Below are 12,186 nucleotides of genomic sequence, written 5' to 3' on the forward strand. Positions count from 1 at the left end.
CTCTTCATGCTGTACGCTATGTTGTTTTCTTTATTTGTCCCATGTGTGTTTTCTGTCTGCCCACTGTGTCTGTCTGTCTGTCTGTCTATCTGTCTTTCCTCCATGTCAGACTATAGTAAACCTATCCCGTGGAGTAAGCAACACCAGGGAGGCGGAAATAAAGCTAAAACAGACAGACAAAGAACCCGAAGAGCAATGACAAATAGACGAAGCGACACATCCACTCAAAAGACGCGTCAGATGTGTCAAGGAGAAAAACGGAAGGGTCCTTACCTGACACAAAGGGCGCAGAGGACGGGGCAGAGACGGGCGGGGCGGGGCGGGGCTCGACGGGGCCGTTTGTTGGCGGGTCTCCAAACTATTTATCTCGATCGACTTGTCTGAGGGAAAAAAAAGACACAGAGGAAATTCTTTTAGTTATCCAGCGTCTTTCCCTGACTAGTGACACCTGAGGCCACGAAAATGGGTCCCGTGGGCGTCGCTAATGGTGTGGCGGCGGTGTTATTGGGAATGTGGTGGTGGTGGTGGAGATGGTAGTGGTACTCTTGTTACACGTGGAGCTGGAGGAGTAGACGGTGAAGGTGGTGAAGCGGGTGGTGGTGATGGTGGTACTATTGTTTTCGACGATGATGGTGGTGATGGTTGTATTGGTGGTGGTGGTGGCGACTGTGATAGCGTTGGTGTTGGTGAAGGCTGACGTTGGTGGTTCGTTGGAGGTATTGTGTCTCTCTCGCTAGAATGAAATGATGATACGCCAAACGTTGAGGTTGTGATGCAATGGATGAAGTGGTGATGACGACTATCAGGGGGTGATGATGATGCAGGGGAAAAGAGGAGGAAGAGGAAGAGGAGGAGGAGGAGGAGGAGGAGGAGGAGGAGGAGGAGGAAGAGTAGGAGGAGAAAGAGAAAAAGATGGCCCAAAACAGTAGTAGAAAAATAAGGAGCAGATGAAAGAAGAGGAAGAGGAGGAGGCGGAGTAGAGGAGGAATACGTAAAATGATTGATGATGCAGAGGAGGATAAAGGGGCTATTACACTGGGCAAATTTTCCGTGGATCTTCAGTCAAACCACGATTTCCGCCGGCGTGGTTCTCATATTTCTGTGGTTTTCTGACGTGTCCACGATCATCCAAAGCTACGGTAGATTTCAGTGAAGGACGACGGTATTACTCACCATCATCATCAGCAGCAATAGCAAGAAACAAATGAGAACCACGCTAGCAAAAATCGTGGTTTGACTGAAGATCCACGGAAAATTTGCCCAGTGTAATAGCCCCTTAAGGATGATTGAAGTAGCAGAGGTGAGAGTGGCAGTGAGCGTGGTGGAAGAAGTAGTGACAGGCTCGGCACTGCAGTCAACGGTTGTGGAGTCATGTATCCGAAGATTAACAATATTGATGCTGAAAGAACAAAATATGACAGTCCCCTTTTATCCGCATTTCCCTATAGCCAAATTCCGAGTATGGACACTTAAGGAGAATGTATTTACCGCTACAAACAGAAAGGTCAAACGTTGCAGCATTCGTTTCCTTTACATTTACAGTTAGAGAATTTATAGTTCGGTTAGGCTAATTAGAATAGGGAAAGGATGGCATTAGCTTTTTTTTATAATTTCGTTTGTGTCGTTTAAATACTTGGAACTTTTTATTGGAATAGTCATTGGTGTTGGTGGAAAATTGTGATATGCAAGAATCTGAACTTAACTTTAAAACAAAAGCGTAAAAGTTGTAAAATTGACGAGAAACAAACTTTTTGCGTTTTTAGATGCAAGTCCAGCCAACGTTTTTGACCTGGTACCTTATCGCAGCGTTGTTTCGTTTGCCTTCATTAAAGCCATCTCGATGAGCGTGAAATAACATAGAAAAAGCTTACCGTCGACAGTTTACTCTTGTCCTGCAACTAAATCTTCCCAGGCGCAGAAAGTCGTCCTTATAGAGATGTGGACCTTATTTAAATGGAATGCAATGTAGCAGTTTACAGTTAATGACCATTCGACAGCACCTAATCTAAATCAGTTCGTGGACTAGAGATAAATGTCGAATTGCACACACGTTCCCGTTATCTACTTTGTTTCATTGTTCCTCGCCTTACTTAACTCCACCGACCACTACTGCTGCTACTTATTTCATCAAAGCTCCGGGCATTGCGTGTGTTTTGTCGAATCCCTAAAAAGCGTCGAGGTGTACTAAAGATAAATGTCGAATTGCAGACACGTTCCTGTTATCTACTTTGTTTCATTGTTCTCGCCTTACTTAACTCCACCGACCACTACTGCTGCTACTTATTTCATCAAAGCTCAGGGCATTGCGTGTGTTTTGTCGAATCCCTAAAAAGCGTCGAGGCGTACTGCGGGCCACTCATGAGCGCGATTTTTTTTTGTTACGGCGTTGACTTCGCTTCCATGGCTTGATTCCGCCCCGTGATGCAGTGCGCGGCCGGCGACTGTGCTGGATTTTCAATTTACCTCCCTGGCATCGTTTTAACTTTCTCCATCACTAAGCCGGATGCGTCACAGTTCTCGCTGACCTTCATTTCGCTTGCCACACATTTTTTCTTTTGGAGTTTATCTCGATAAGAGCATTGTATTTGGTCGTAAGTATTTTTTAGGAAGTGTTACGCTGAAGTTGGCATTATTAACAGCATTTTTTTCAATTCTTAGTATTTAGTAGCTCTTGACCGTAAATATCGGTTTCCTCCGGCACAAACTTAACAGGTTTCACATCAACTTGCGTAATGCGGATACACGGATGCGAGATGATGATTAAATGCAGCAACAAGTGTGTCTGTAATGCTTTCTGTCGCCACGGGAATTTCAGGTTACAGCTCACTTGAACAGCCAATAACAAATGACGCTTCAGGTGTTCTTTCCTTTTAAAGTGGAAACCATCTCTGTTGCTTCCGTTTCTAGTGATAATTAAATGAAGCAACAAGTGTGACTGTAATGCTTTTTGTCGCCACGGGAGTTCAAGGTTTCAGATCACTTGAATAGCCAATAACAAATGACGCTTCAGGTGTTCTTTCCTTTTAAAGTGGAAACCATCTCTGTTGCTTCCGTTTCTAGTGATGATTAAATGAAGCAACAAGTGTGACTGTAATGCTTTCTGTCGCCACGGGAATTTCAGGTTACAGATCACTTGAATACCCAATTTCAAAGGACGCTTCAGGTGTTCCTTCCTTGTTCGTTTGGCTTCATCAAGGTGGAAACCATCTCTGTTAGTTCCGTTTCTATTGATGGCGTTCAGTTTCTTAATGATGTGTGATGTTACCTTCGGCGCAGTGATGTAGTTGTCGATGCAGTGCTAGTGACAGACAGCAAACAGTGACAGACGAACAGAATATGCGGTCACATGAAGATAGGCCTAAATAGCAGAAACAAACAGACAGCGCGATAGGCACAGGGGACGGGGGCCATTGAAGGATGTTATTATCGGTGGTGTCGTTAATGTTGATATGGGTGTGATGTTTGTTGTACGGGGTGTTGTGGCGTCACTGTTGGAATGACTGGCATTGATGTTCATGGGTTGACAAATACTCAATAAGAAAAAAAATGTGGCTGCTGATTATTGTTAATGATGATGGTGATGATGATGATGATGCTAATGATGATGAAAACAATGAAAATGATAGGATAATAAATATAATAATGAAGAGGCGGATGACTGACATGATTAACTCGAAGACAGATAATGATGATTTTAGAAGGCTCATACATGTCGAAATACGCCCCATTATGATATTCTACATTGTATGGGGCTACCGGAAAATCATCCATTCGGCGTATTAGCTGTCCACGGTGCAGTGAGCGGGCCCTCCTGTGAAGCTCGGCACACCTACTCTGCTGTATTAATATTTCATCAACAAAAGGTAATCACATGAATGAGCAGGACAGGTGAACCGGATGCATGGAAATTTCAACCACTTTTTTCTCTTCCCATAATCCACCTGAAGAGACGTAGATAAAATTTGTAGCACACTTTTCATTAGGCCGTCTTACCGTTTACTTTTGCTTGTTTTTCTCTTCTTGTATGCAAACTATAAGGGTACACAGACAGGGGTCGATATGTCACTACTCTAATCTCTTTTTTGCGTACTTCCTTGCTTCGATATAATGAGGAGTTACGAGCACAAACAATTTAGGCTTCGTCTCTCTATACTCCTGCCAACAACAGTAAATCCTGTGTCCATTACTGGCCGCTGACCCTACAACAAGTGATCGCTACATTGATCAAGGAGTTGCTTCCCAATACGGCTGCTGCCTCCATCTTCCTCCTCCATATATTGTCCGAGTCACTTTGGAAACTTTCTGGTCTGCGCTGTGTGTGTGTGTGTGTGTGTGTGTGTGTGTGTGTGTGTGTGTGTGTGTGTGTGTGTGAAAGTATCAGTGTATGTTTTCTTTGTATATTCACTAAATAATGTCGAGTTCACTTTTATCTTATTATTAAAGAATGAGTCATATCCTGTATAGCAGGTCATCGTGTGTGAGGGTTTATATATTATTCTAATGACTTTCTGCTTATTGTTGTCATCAGCATATTCCTGGGACTGTCACAATCAAAGAGAGGGCAAGGGTACGGGAGATGAGAGGCAGCGGTGTGTGGACATGCAATCATTCCCTAAGATACACGAGCCAAAAGTATCATAATTATAATCTTACTCTTGGAATCTTAATTTGAACAATGTCTCCTAATGTGACGTTCTGTGTAGTGAATCCAATTTAATTAGTAACAGTTGAGCTAGCCAACCGGACTCTTGTTAAACATGACTTCATAAAAGGAGTGAAACTTTCGAAAAAAAATGGTAAGCTATTTATATTTTTTGGCGTTGCTGTGTGCTTAAAACCGTATTTGCATCGGCTGGGCGATGGCTTTGTTCCTGCTTATACGTATATCCATTGATTCTTTGTGTATGTCGGATTTCCGTAGATTAATAGTGTCGTAGTAAAGTTTTGTTCCCTTCGTCATCATCAATATAATTTGAGGGTTCATTGTGGAATTGATAGTGGTGCTCAAAACACACACACACACACACACACACACACACACACACACACTGACCACACACACACACACACACACACACCCCTCCCACACACACACAGAGGTCATGCAGCAGACACTTTCCCCAGCAGTGTCATAACCATATATCATATAATAATGACATTTTATTCATGTGACGAATAAAAGTGACAATTAATGAACATTGATCACCATAAAGTCAGGAGCGTCCGGCAAAGCGAAGCAGAAATGTGACTCGCACCTTCTTTGTCACTCGCGTTAACACGGCGAGACGCACGACCAGTAAGCGATATTAAAAACGTCAGAGTGGATTACTGATTAAATACGGTAAAGTTATGAGCGGCCTTAATAGCAAAGTAGACAGCAAATGAAGCTACCACCATATCACTGATAAGATGTTTTTACATTTTTTCTCTTCCCTGGTAATCTTAATCCTGCACACTTTTTCTCGGATTATATTTGTTTGATGTTCTATTCGTGGCTCAGCAAAAACGCGAAAGCAAACACGCCAATACCTTCCTCTCTGCCTCAACGGCTTTTACCTATGTTTATGTGGAGTCGCTGCTTTGGGGCTCTGGTTTGAAGTTTATAACCGGATGCCATTTCTGACTTCACGTGGAGGTACCGAGGTTCGAAGCGCCTCGTCCTGGCTCATCATTTCCAAGGCATGATGCTCCATCCCACAAGACCACTGCGCAAACACATCAGTACCGACGTTGGTAATATCAGACACTGACCGTCCCTCGTCCCATCGTTATTGGAGGTCCCTGGAGCATTAATAAAAGAGAGCTGTTAAATAGGCCAATAAATGTTTGTTGTTTCAATGCCGAGCGAGTAAACCTCAGAAAAGGTGCCGATACGAACCCGCGACTCTCCCCCACAACGCCAATGAATAGTTCGTGCGCCTCTGCGTCAGGTGGATATTTGATACGTTTTCATCTAGCCTAACTGTGATGCTATGCTACCTATCCAGAATGCACAAAAGAAATATTCATGAAAGTAAAAACACAGATGGGGCGGAATGTTTGTGGAGGTCGGCGGACGGCTATGCCTTCCCATCAGGCGTAAATATTTCACCGGCTTTGATCTGGCCTGATAATGATGCCGTCAAAATGAAGGAGAATATTCATGCAGAAGAACGATGTGTTGGGAGAGAGTTCTTTTGAGACTGATAAATGATAGGGAAGCTTCGGAGAGGCTGACGGACAACATGAGAGTCGGAAAGAGAGGAAAGTGTAGATAGATATAGAGTAGATGAGTGACAAGGCCAGAGTGAGACCGTGGGCACCAGATTAATTTATAGGTTGACGGCTATGATAAAAAAAAAACCCTACTATAGGAGATTCAGGATCAAGTGAACGGAATATGTTAGAGGAACGGTAGTTGGTAGCGAGATAATGTGTTGAATCTTTAAATGTTTGGTATGGGAACACATCGAAAGTGACACTAATAAGCAGATAAATTGATAGAATAGTTTAGATAAAAAAAATTGTTGGAAGGGATCGTTTGTCAGAGGTCGAGAATATTATTACTATTTTACGGACTGTGACGGAATGAGATAGTTTATTAGCGAGGCATGTGAACAGTTTATTCATGGGCACATTATGAAGCCAGATGGTGAGGTGTTAGTCAGGATCGTATTGGTGGGTGAAGAAAGGACTGCAGGAGGGAATGATGTATGTAGAAAAGAATGGTACCTGGGGATGGTTGCTGGAGGGAAAGGTGCAGAGGAAAACCTGACACGTAAATGTTAGTGAATTATTTAAGGCGACGGATAAGAATTTGAACGATAGAGCGGCTGATCAGGTGAAGACTCGATGGAAAAGATGAATAGTGAGAACTGTTGTCTGTAAAGTACGAAAAAATGTATCTTCGTCTTAACGTTTATTCATCGCAAGTATATGTCCCAGGTAATAGTAAGTAGCGGGCTTTTTTTTTTCATTATATATTTATTTTTTTACGCCCTTGCACTGTCTCCTTTGCTCTAAAAAAAATGCAACGTAAAATCAGAATCTCCACCTCAGGCAAGATATGAATCATCGAAGAATGACTGATAAGACGTATAAGGACTAGAATAAAAAGGAAAACCTGAAGCACATGGTCTAGTGCCTCGCCGCGGCCCCTTTAGTCAGACAACTCTCTCCACCACGGCTCAGATGCTTCCTCACGGTACGACCCAACAAATTTGCGGCACAGATCAAAACTTTCCCAACAAAACTTTTACAAAAGTCACAAAAACGGCCACTCCATAACACGTGACCAACTATGTATTACAGGAAAGCGGTGGCAGCTGAGCATTTTTTTTCTAACTTTTTACTTTTAATGTGCATAGTTCGTGAGACACAGCTTAACAGAAAATGAAGCTGGGATGAGGAGGCAATGCACCCCGCTGTGGCACGAGGCTGGTGTGGCTGGAGGTGAGATTGCATTAAGGGGCTATTACACTGGGCAAATTTTCCGTGGATCTTCAGTCAAACCACGATTTCCGCTAGCGTGGTTCTCATTTGTTTCTTGTTAGTGCTGCCGATGATGATGGTGAGTAATACCGTTGTCCTTCGGTTAAATCTACTGTAGCTTTGGAAGATCATGGACACGTCAGAAAACCACGGAAGTATGAGAACTACGCCAGCGGAAATCGTGGTTTGACTGAAGATCCACGGAAAATTTGCCCCTTTAACCGTGTTCACCTGACGCAGCGAGGCAAGAACACTACTATTTGGTAAAAACTATAATTTTTCCTTCAATTAGCTTCGCCAGCCATCATAAACTTTAAATTCAAGATGCACCATACACCGTAGACCATGGGTTTTGCAGGGCCCGTATCCTCAGACGCTTTCGGCTCTTACAACTTTTTTCCCAAGGCCACAAAGGAGTTCGGGTTCTCATAAATGTTTTCCGTTCATGGTGCAGAAGCCTTGTAAAACTTATAAAACTACCCATGGACACACTAACACAACCTCTCCGACATCCCCCCCCCTTTTTTTTTTTATTTTTTTTTTATTTATTTTTTTTTTTTTTACGTCAACGCCTATAGCGCCGGTAGGCATGCTTGAGGGGCCTGGATGGTGTTCGGCCCCAGCCCGTCATGGCTCAGGCAAGTGTTTATAGTGGCGCCACCTTCTTTTATCAAATGTACCCTTACCAAATGTAGGTGATTAATACCCGGACTGTTTGAGATTATGGGTCAGATTTATTATGCTATTTAATATTAGTGCATTTTACACTTCCCGACGAGGACACAAATCAAACATCGCTTGCAGAGTGTAATCGGCATAGACTGACAGCCATCCCAACCTCAGCCAGCGTCTAACATATTCTCTTTCTACCTCTTCTGCTTTCCCCTTCCCCGTGCAAGCTCCCCTCTGCATGCATTAACAGGAAACCAATCTCTGAGCGTCTTCATCGGCACATATAATTATGCAACACTCATTACATGAAGCCCGGCGTGCAATTAACAACTTGCCCTCAGCTCAGGGTTCTCCAAACAGGAAAATGCATATCGAAGATTCCAAGACTCCTCCCGAAATTGACTTCTCTTTCGGCCGCTCCTCTCTAATCTTTTTATGGTCAGTAAGTAGCGGGCTTTTTTTCATAATTATTTTTTTTAAGCCCTTGAGCTGTCTCCTTTCCTGTAAAAAAAAAGACTGCGCGGGAGGATGCTCAGCGTGTTCATTTATTTTATTTTTATTATTCAAGAGGGTTGGGGGTAGAGGAACCAGTAGAGTTCAGAAAAAAAACCCATTAAGAGGAAAAAATTGCAGTCTAGAATTATAAAGCGGTTTGTCCTTTCAGTCGAATAACAAACTTCGCGGCTGTAGTGTGAAGGGCCCTGAGTCACTTTAAAGATACAAATATGAGAGGGCATACGCTATTACAACCGCGTGGCCTCTGTGCTCATCTCGTCCCATTAGCCCTTGAGCCTGTGGTGGGAAAGAATGTGACCATCTAAATTGCTTTGGCCGATTACATTCGATGGTGGTGAAACAACGTCCTCCAAACGAAAGGATGACACACATCTGCGTCATTTTGCTGAGGGTTCCACACATTAAGAACTTTTATTATTATTGATAACACTGGAAAAAAATAACGATAGAAAACTGTTTTTGAAGTCAATACGCGTCAGGAAGTAGGCAGACTGATCAATCATATGCACTTTTTATAGAGATTGACCCCGAGCCTTCCATCAACTCCCCCCCTCCAAGAAAAAGAGATGCACCGATAAATATTTCAAAACACCTTGCCTCCTAAAAGTGCGTAGACTTTTTGAACACCATGTTGCTACACGAGAATACTCCTGCCCTCAGGCCTTAAACTGTGAGGGGCAATCTGAAGTGTTTGGACTCAGAACGTGGCGCACATATCATTGTCCTAAGACCTGGCACAATATTATTTCTGCCAAGTGCATACACATACCTGAAACTCGTTACAAAGGATGAGGTCTCCTGCCGCAGAAAAAAAGTGGTTCATCGCGGTTTAGGTGCAGCAAGAGAACATCGCGAGGTTAGACCAATGTTTAAAATCTCTTGGAATAAGTAAAATCCTTTGAATTCTTCTGCTGCCGGGCCTGACAGGGCGGGAGCGCCAGAAAAGATCGCTGCTCATGCATTGAATATAACCACCTTCCTGGACTGGGCCGCGAGACAGGAGAGCATCAGCCACCTTGATACCTGTCCATAGTAGTTTTGTTTTACTATGTTTTGCATCAAGGGTGCCTCCTGTCATTTAATAAACAACAAAGACACAATATAAAACCCACAAAGGCGATGATAAAGAAAAGAAAAGAGAAAGAAACACGAAAACTGTGGGAGATAAGACAGCGACGAGAAAGGCGAGAGGGGCCGAGAACGCGCATTTAGGAGGGCGTAAGGGAAGAAGAGAATACGAGTAAAGTGGACGCCGGGAAATCGATGAAGACTGATAGAGGAGATCGAGGGCGCCAATAAATACGGGCCGAGGAGGAGATTGAGGCGCTCGATAAACAGGTGGCGACAAGTACAAGGGGCGGGGGCCATTAGCGTCGGCCATAGAGGGACTGTCGGCCGGGAGTTACTGACTGCATTATTACCCTTATTTCCCCTCGCTGCTCTCTCTCTCTCTTGCTCTCTCTGGCTCCCGCTCTCGCTCTCTGTCTGTCTGTCTGTTTGCCTCTCCCTCTCTCTTTCTCTTCTCTTTCTCTTTCTCTTAATCTTTTCACGCTTTCTCTTTCCTTAATCTTTGTCTTTCTTTTCTTCCTCTTATATCTTTCCCTTTTCTACTCGTCTCTTCCTCTTTCTTTTCCATTTTCTCTTAGTTTTTCTCTCTTTTTTTTCTTCTTTTTCTTCTCGTTCTCTCTCTCTCTCTCTCTCTCTCTCTCTCTCTCTCTCTCTCTCTCTCTCTCTCTCTCTCTCTCTCTCTCTCTCTTTGCTTGTGTTAATTATGTCAACGCATGATTTACTTTCTTTCGTGCCTCGGTGATGGTTTTATGACATCGTTCTGGATAACTTTTTTTTTTTTTTTTACCATATTGCAGTGATATCATATTTTTTTTTTTTTTTAGTTATCGTGGAGAATTTATCAATCCCGTTTTTTCATTATACTCAAGTATTTTTAAGTTTCCTTTAATTAAAAGATACAGCACTGATAAACAAATCAGTTTTCACTAAAGACTGAACCATTTTCAATTTCTCTTATATTAACGACTGCTTACTCCGGAATAAAAATTAACAAAAACAAAAACAAAAAACAAAAAATCTTCAAGTTTGTTTGTCTGTTTTCTGAATTCAGTGTCACTTTTAAGGTTTCTATTAATAATTTGTCAAATCTAGTTCTCATAACTTACATATTAACCTTTCTGAAAGAATGTGTTAAATTTGATTTGATTTCCGTTAGCAGAGCTGTTCGTCCATTAGCACACTGAAGTTCATTTCCAAATGTTCTCTCTTACCCTTATTATTTTTCACATCCCTCATCTGTAAGCCAAACAAGAGAATGGTTATCTCTGCACAGGCAACTGACAATTGGACAGACAACATTACACAACCTTTCCACACTTTCATACACATCCTTAAACACTTAAAGCATTGATAACATTTTCAAAAATCTCCCTTATTTAGATTACAATATATTTCCATGTTAAAGAGTGATAGCAAGCTCTTTATTAAAATAACAAACTTCGTAGTTTCTTAATTGTTGGACGCAAAGGCTCGGCCGAGCATAAATTGAACACCATCTTAGGAAGACGCCACCACTGTGCATCACAATTGCCGCTTCCTTTATACCATTGGTTCTTAACCTGGGTTCGACAGAACCCCAGGGGCTCGGTAAGCCAGTCTCAGGGGTTCGGCGAAGACCCTCCCGAAAAATATTGCAATTTTGCAATTGAATTTTAAGCAAATTTTCTTTAATACTTTTATGGATTAAAATGGTATCCATTCTTTGTATCATCCAAAATTAATATACATTTGAATTTTGAAGCAATTTTTCGTCATATTGCTTCAAGTATTTTCCAAATCCTTACGATAGACTTCTGAAGAAAAGATTGTTTTTGACGACGAGAATTTCATTAAATCCCTCTTCTCTGCTGATTAAAACACACACACACACACACACACACACACACACACACACACACACACACACACACACACACATATATCGCTCCGGTGGCTCAGTAGACTCAGGCTCTGCTCTGTCAGGTTCCGGCCTGGCAGGCTGAGGTTCGAGCCCCGCTCAGACCAAAAGATATTTCTGCGGAGAGGGAAAGGTTACCATCCCCCTTTGAGCAAGGTGGCTGGGGTGTGTGGCGGCAGTACCCAGTGATAGGCAAACGAGCTCCGGATGCTCTCACCGGGAATTGATGGCGATCACGAGTTCAGCACGTGATCAGGCCGAAGTGAAACACACACACACACACACACACACACACACACACACACACACACACGGCCCGGTAGCTCAGGGGTAGAGAGTCTGGCTCACAACCAGAAGGACCGGGGTTCGTTTCTACGGCCGGTTGAAGATAAGTTGGGTTTATATTCTTTCACGTGTAGCCCCTGTTCACCTAGCAGTGAGTAGGTACGCGACGTCAGGCAAGGAGTTGTGACCTCGTTGTCGCGGTGTGTTGTGTGTGAGTGGTCTCAGTCCTCCCCAAAGATCGGTCACTGAGCTCTGAGCTCCTTTCGTAGGGGAACGGC

General features: G+C 43.0%; 1 long non-coding RNA gene across 1 annotated transcript in view; it reads right to left on the reverse strand.

The window, feature by feature from the left end:
* Positions 1 to 273: 273 nt before the first annotated feature.
* The window catches only part of LOC127009761 (uncharacterized), a 94,034-nt gene continuing 82,121 nt past the window's right edge, over positions 274 to 12,186 (reverse strand). The window contains exon 3 of the long non-coding RNA XR_007762253.1: positions 274 to 380. This is a non-coding gene — a long non-coding RNA (uncharacterized LOC127009761). The remainder of the gene's footprint in view (positions 381 to 12,186) is intronic.

Source organism: Eriocheir sinensis, chromosome 41 (assembly GCF_024679095.1).
Source record: "Eriocheir sinensis breed Jianghai 21 chromosome 41, ASM2467909v1, whole genome shotgun sequence".
Classification (NCBI taxonomy): domain Eukaryota; kingdom Metazoa; phylum Arthropoda; class Malacostraca; order Decapoda; family Varunidae; genus Eriocheir; species Eriocheir sinensis.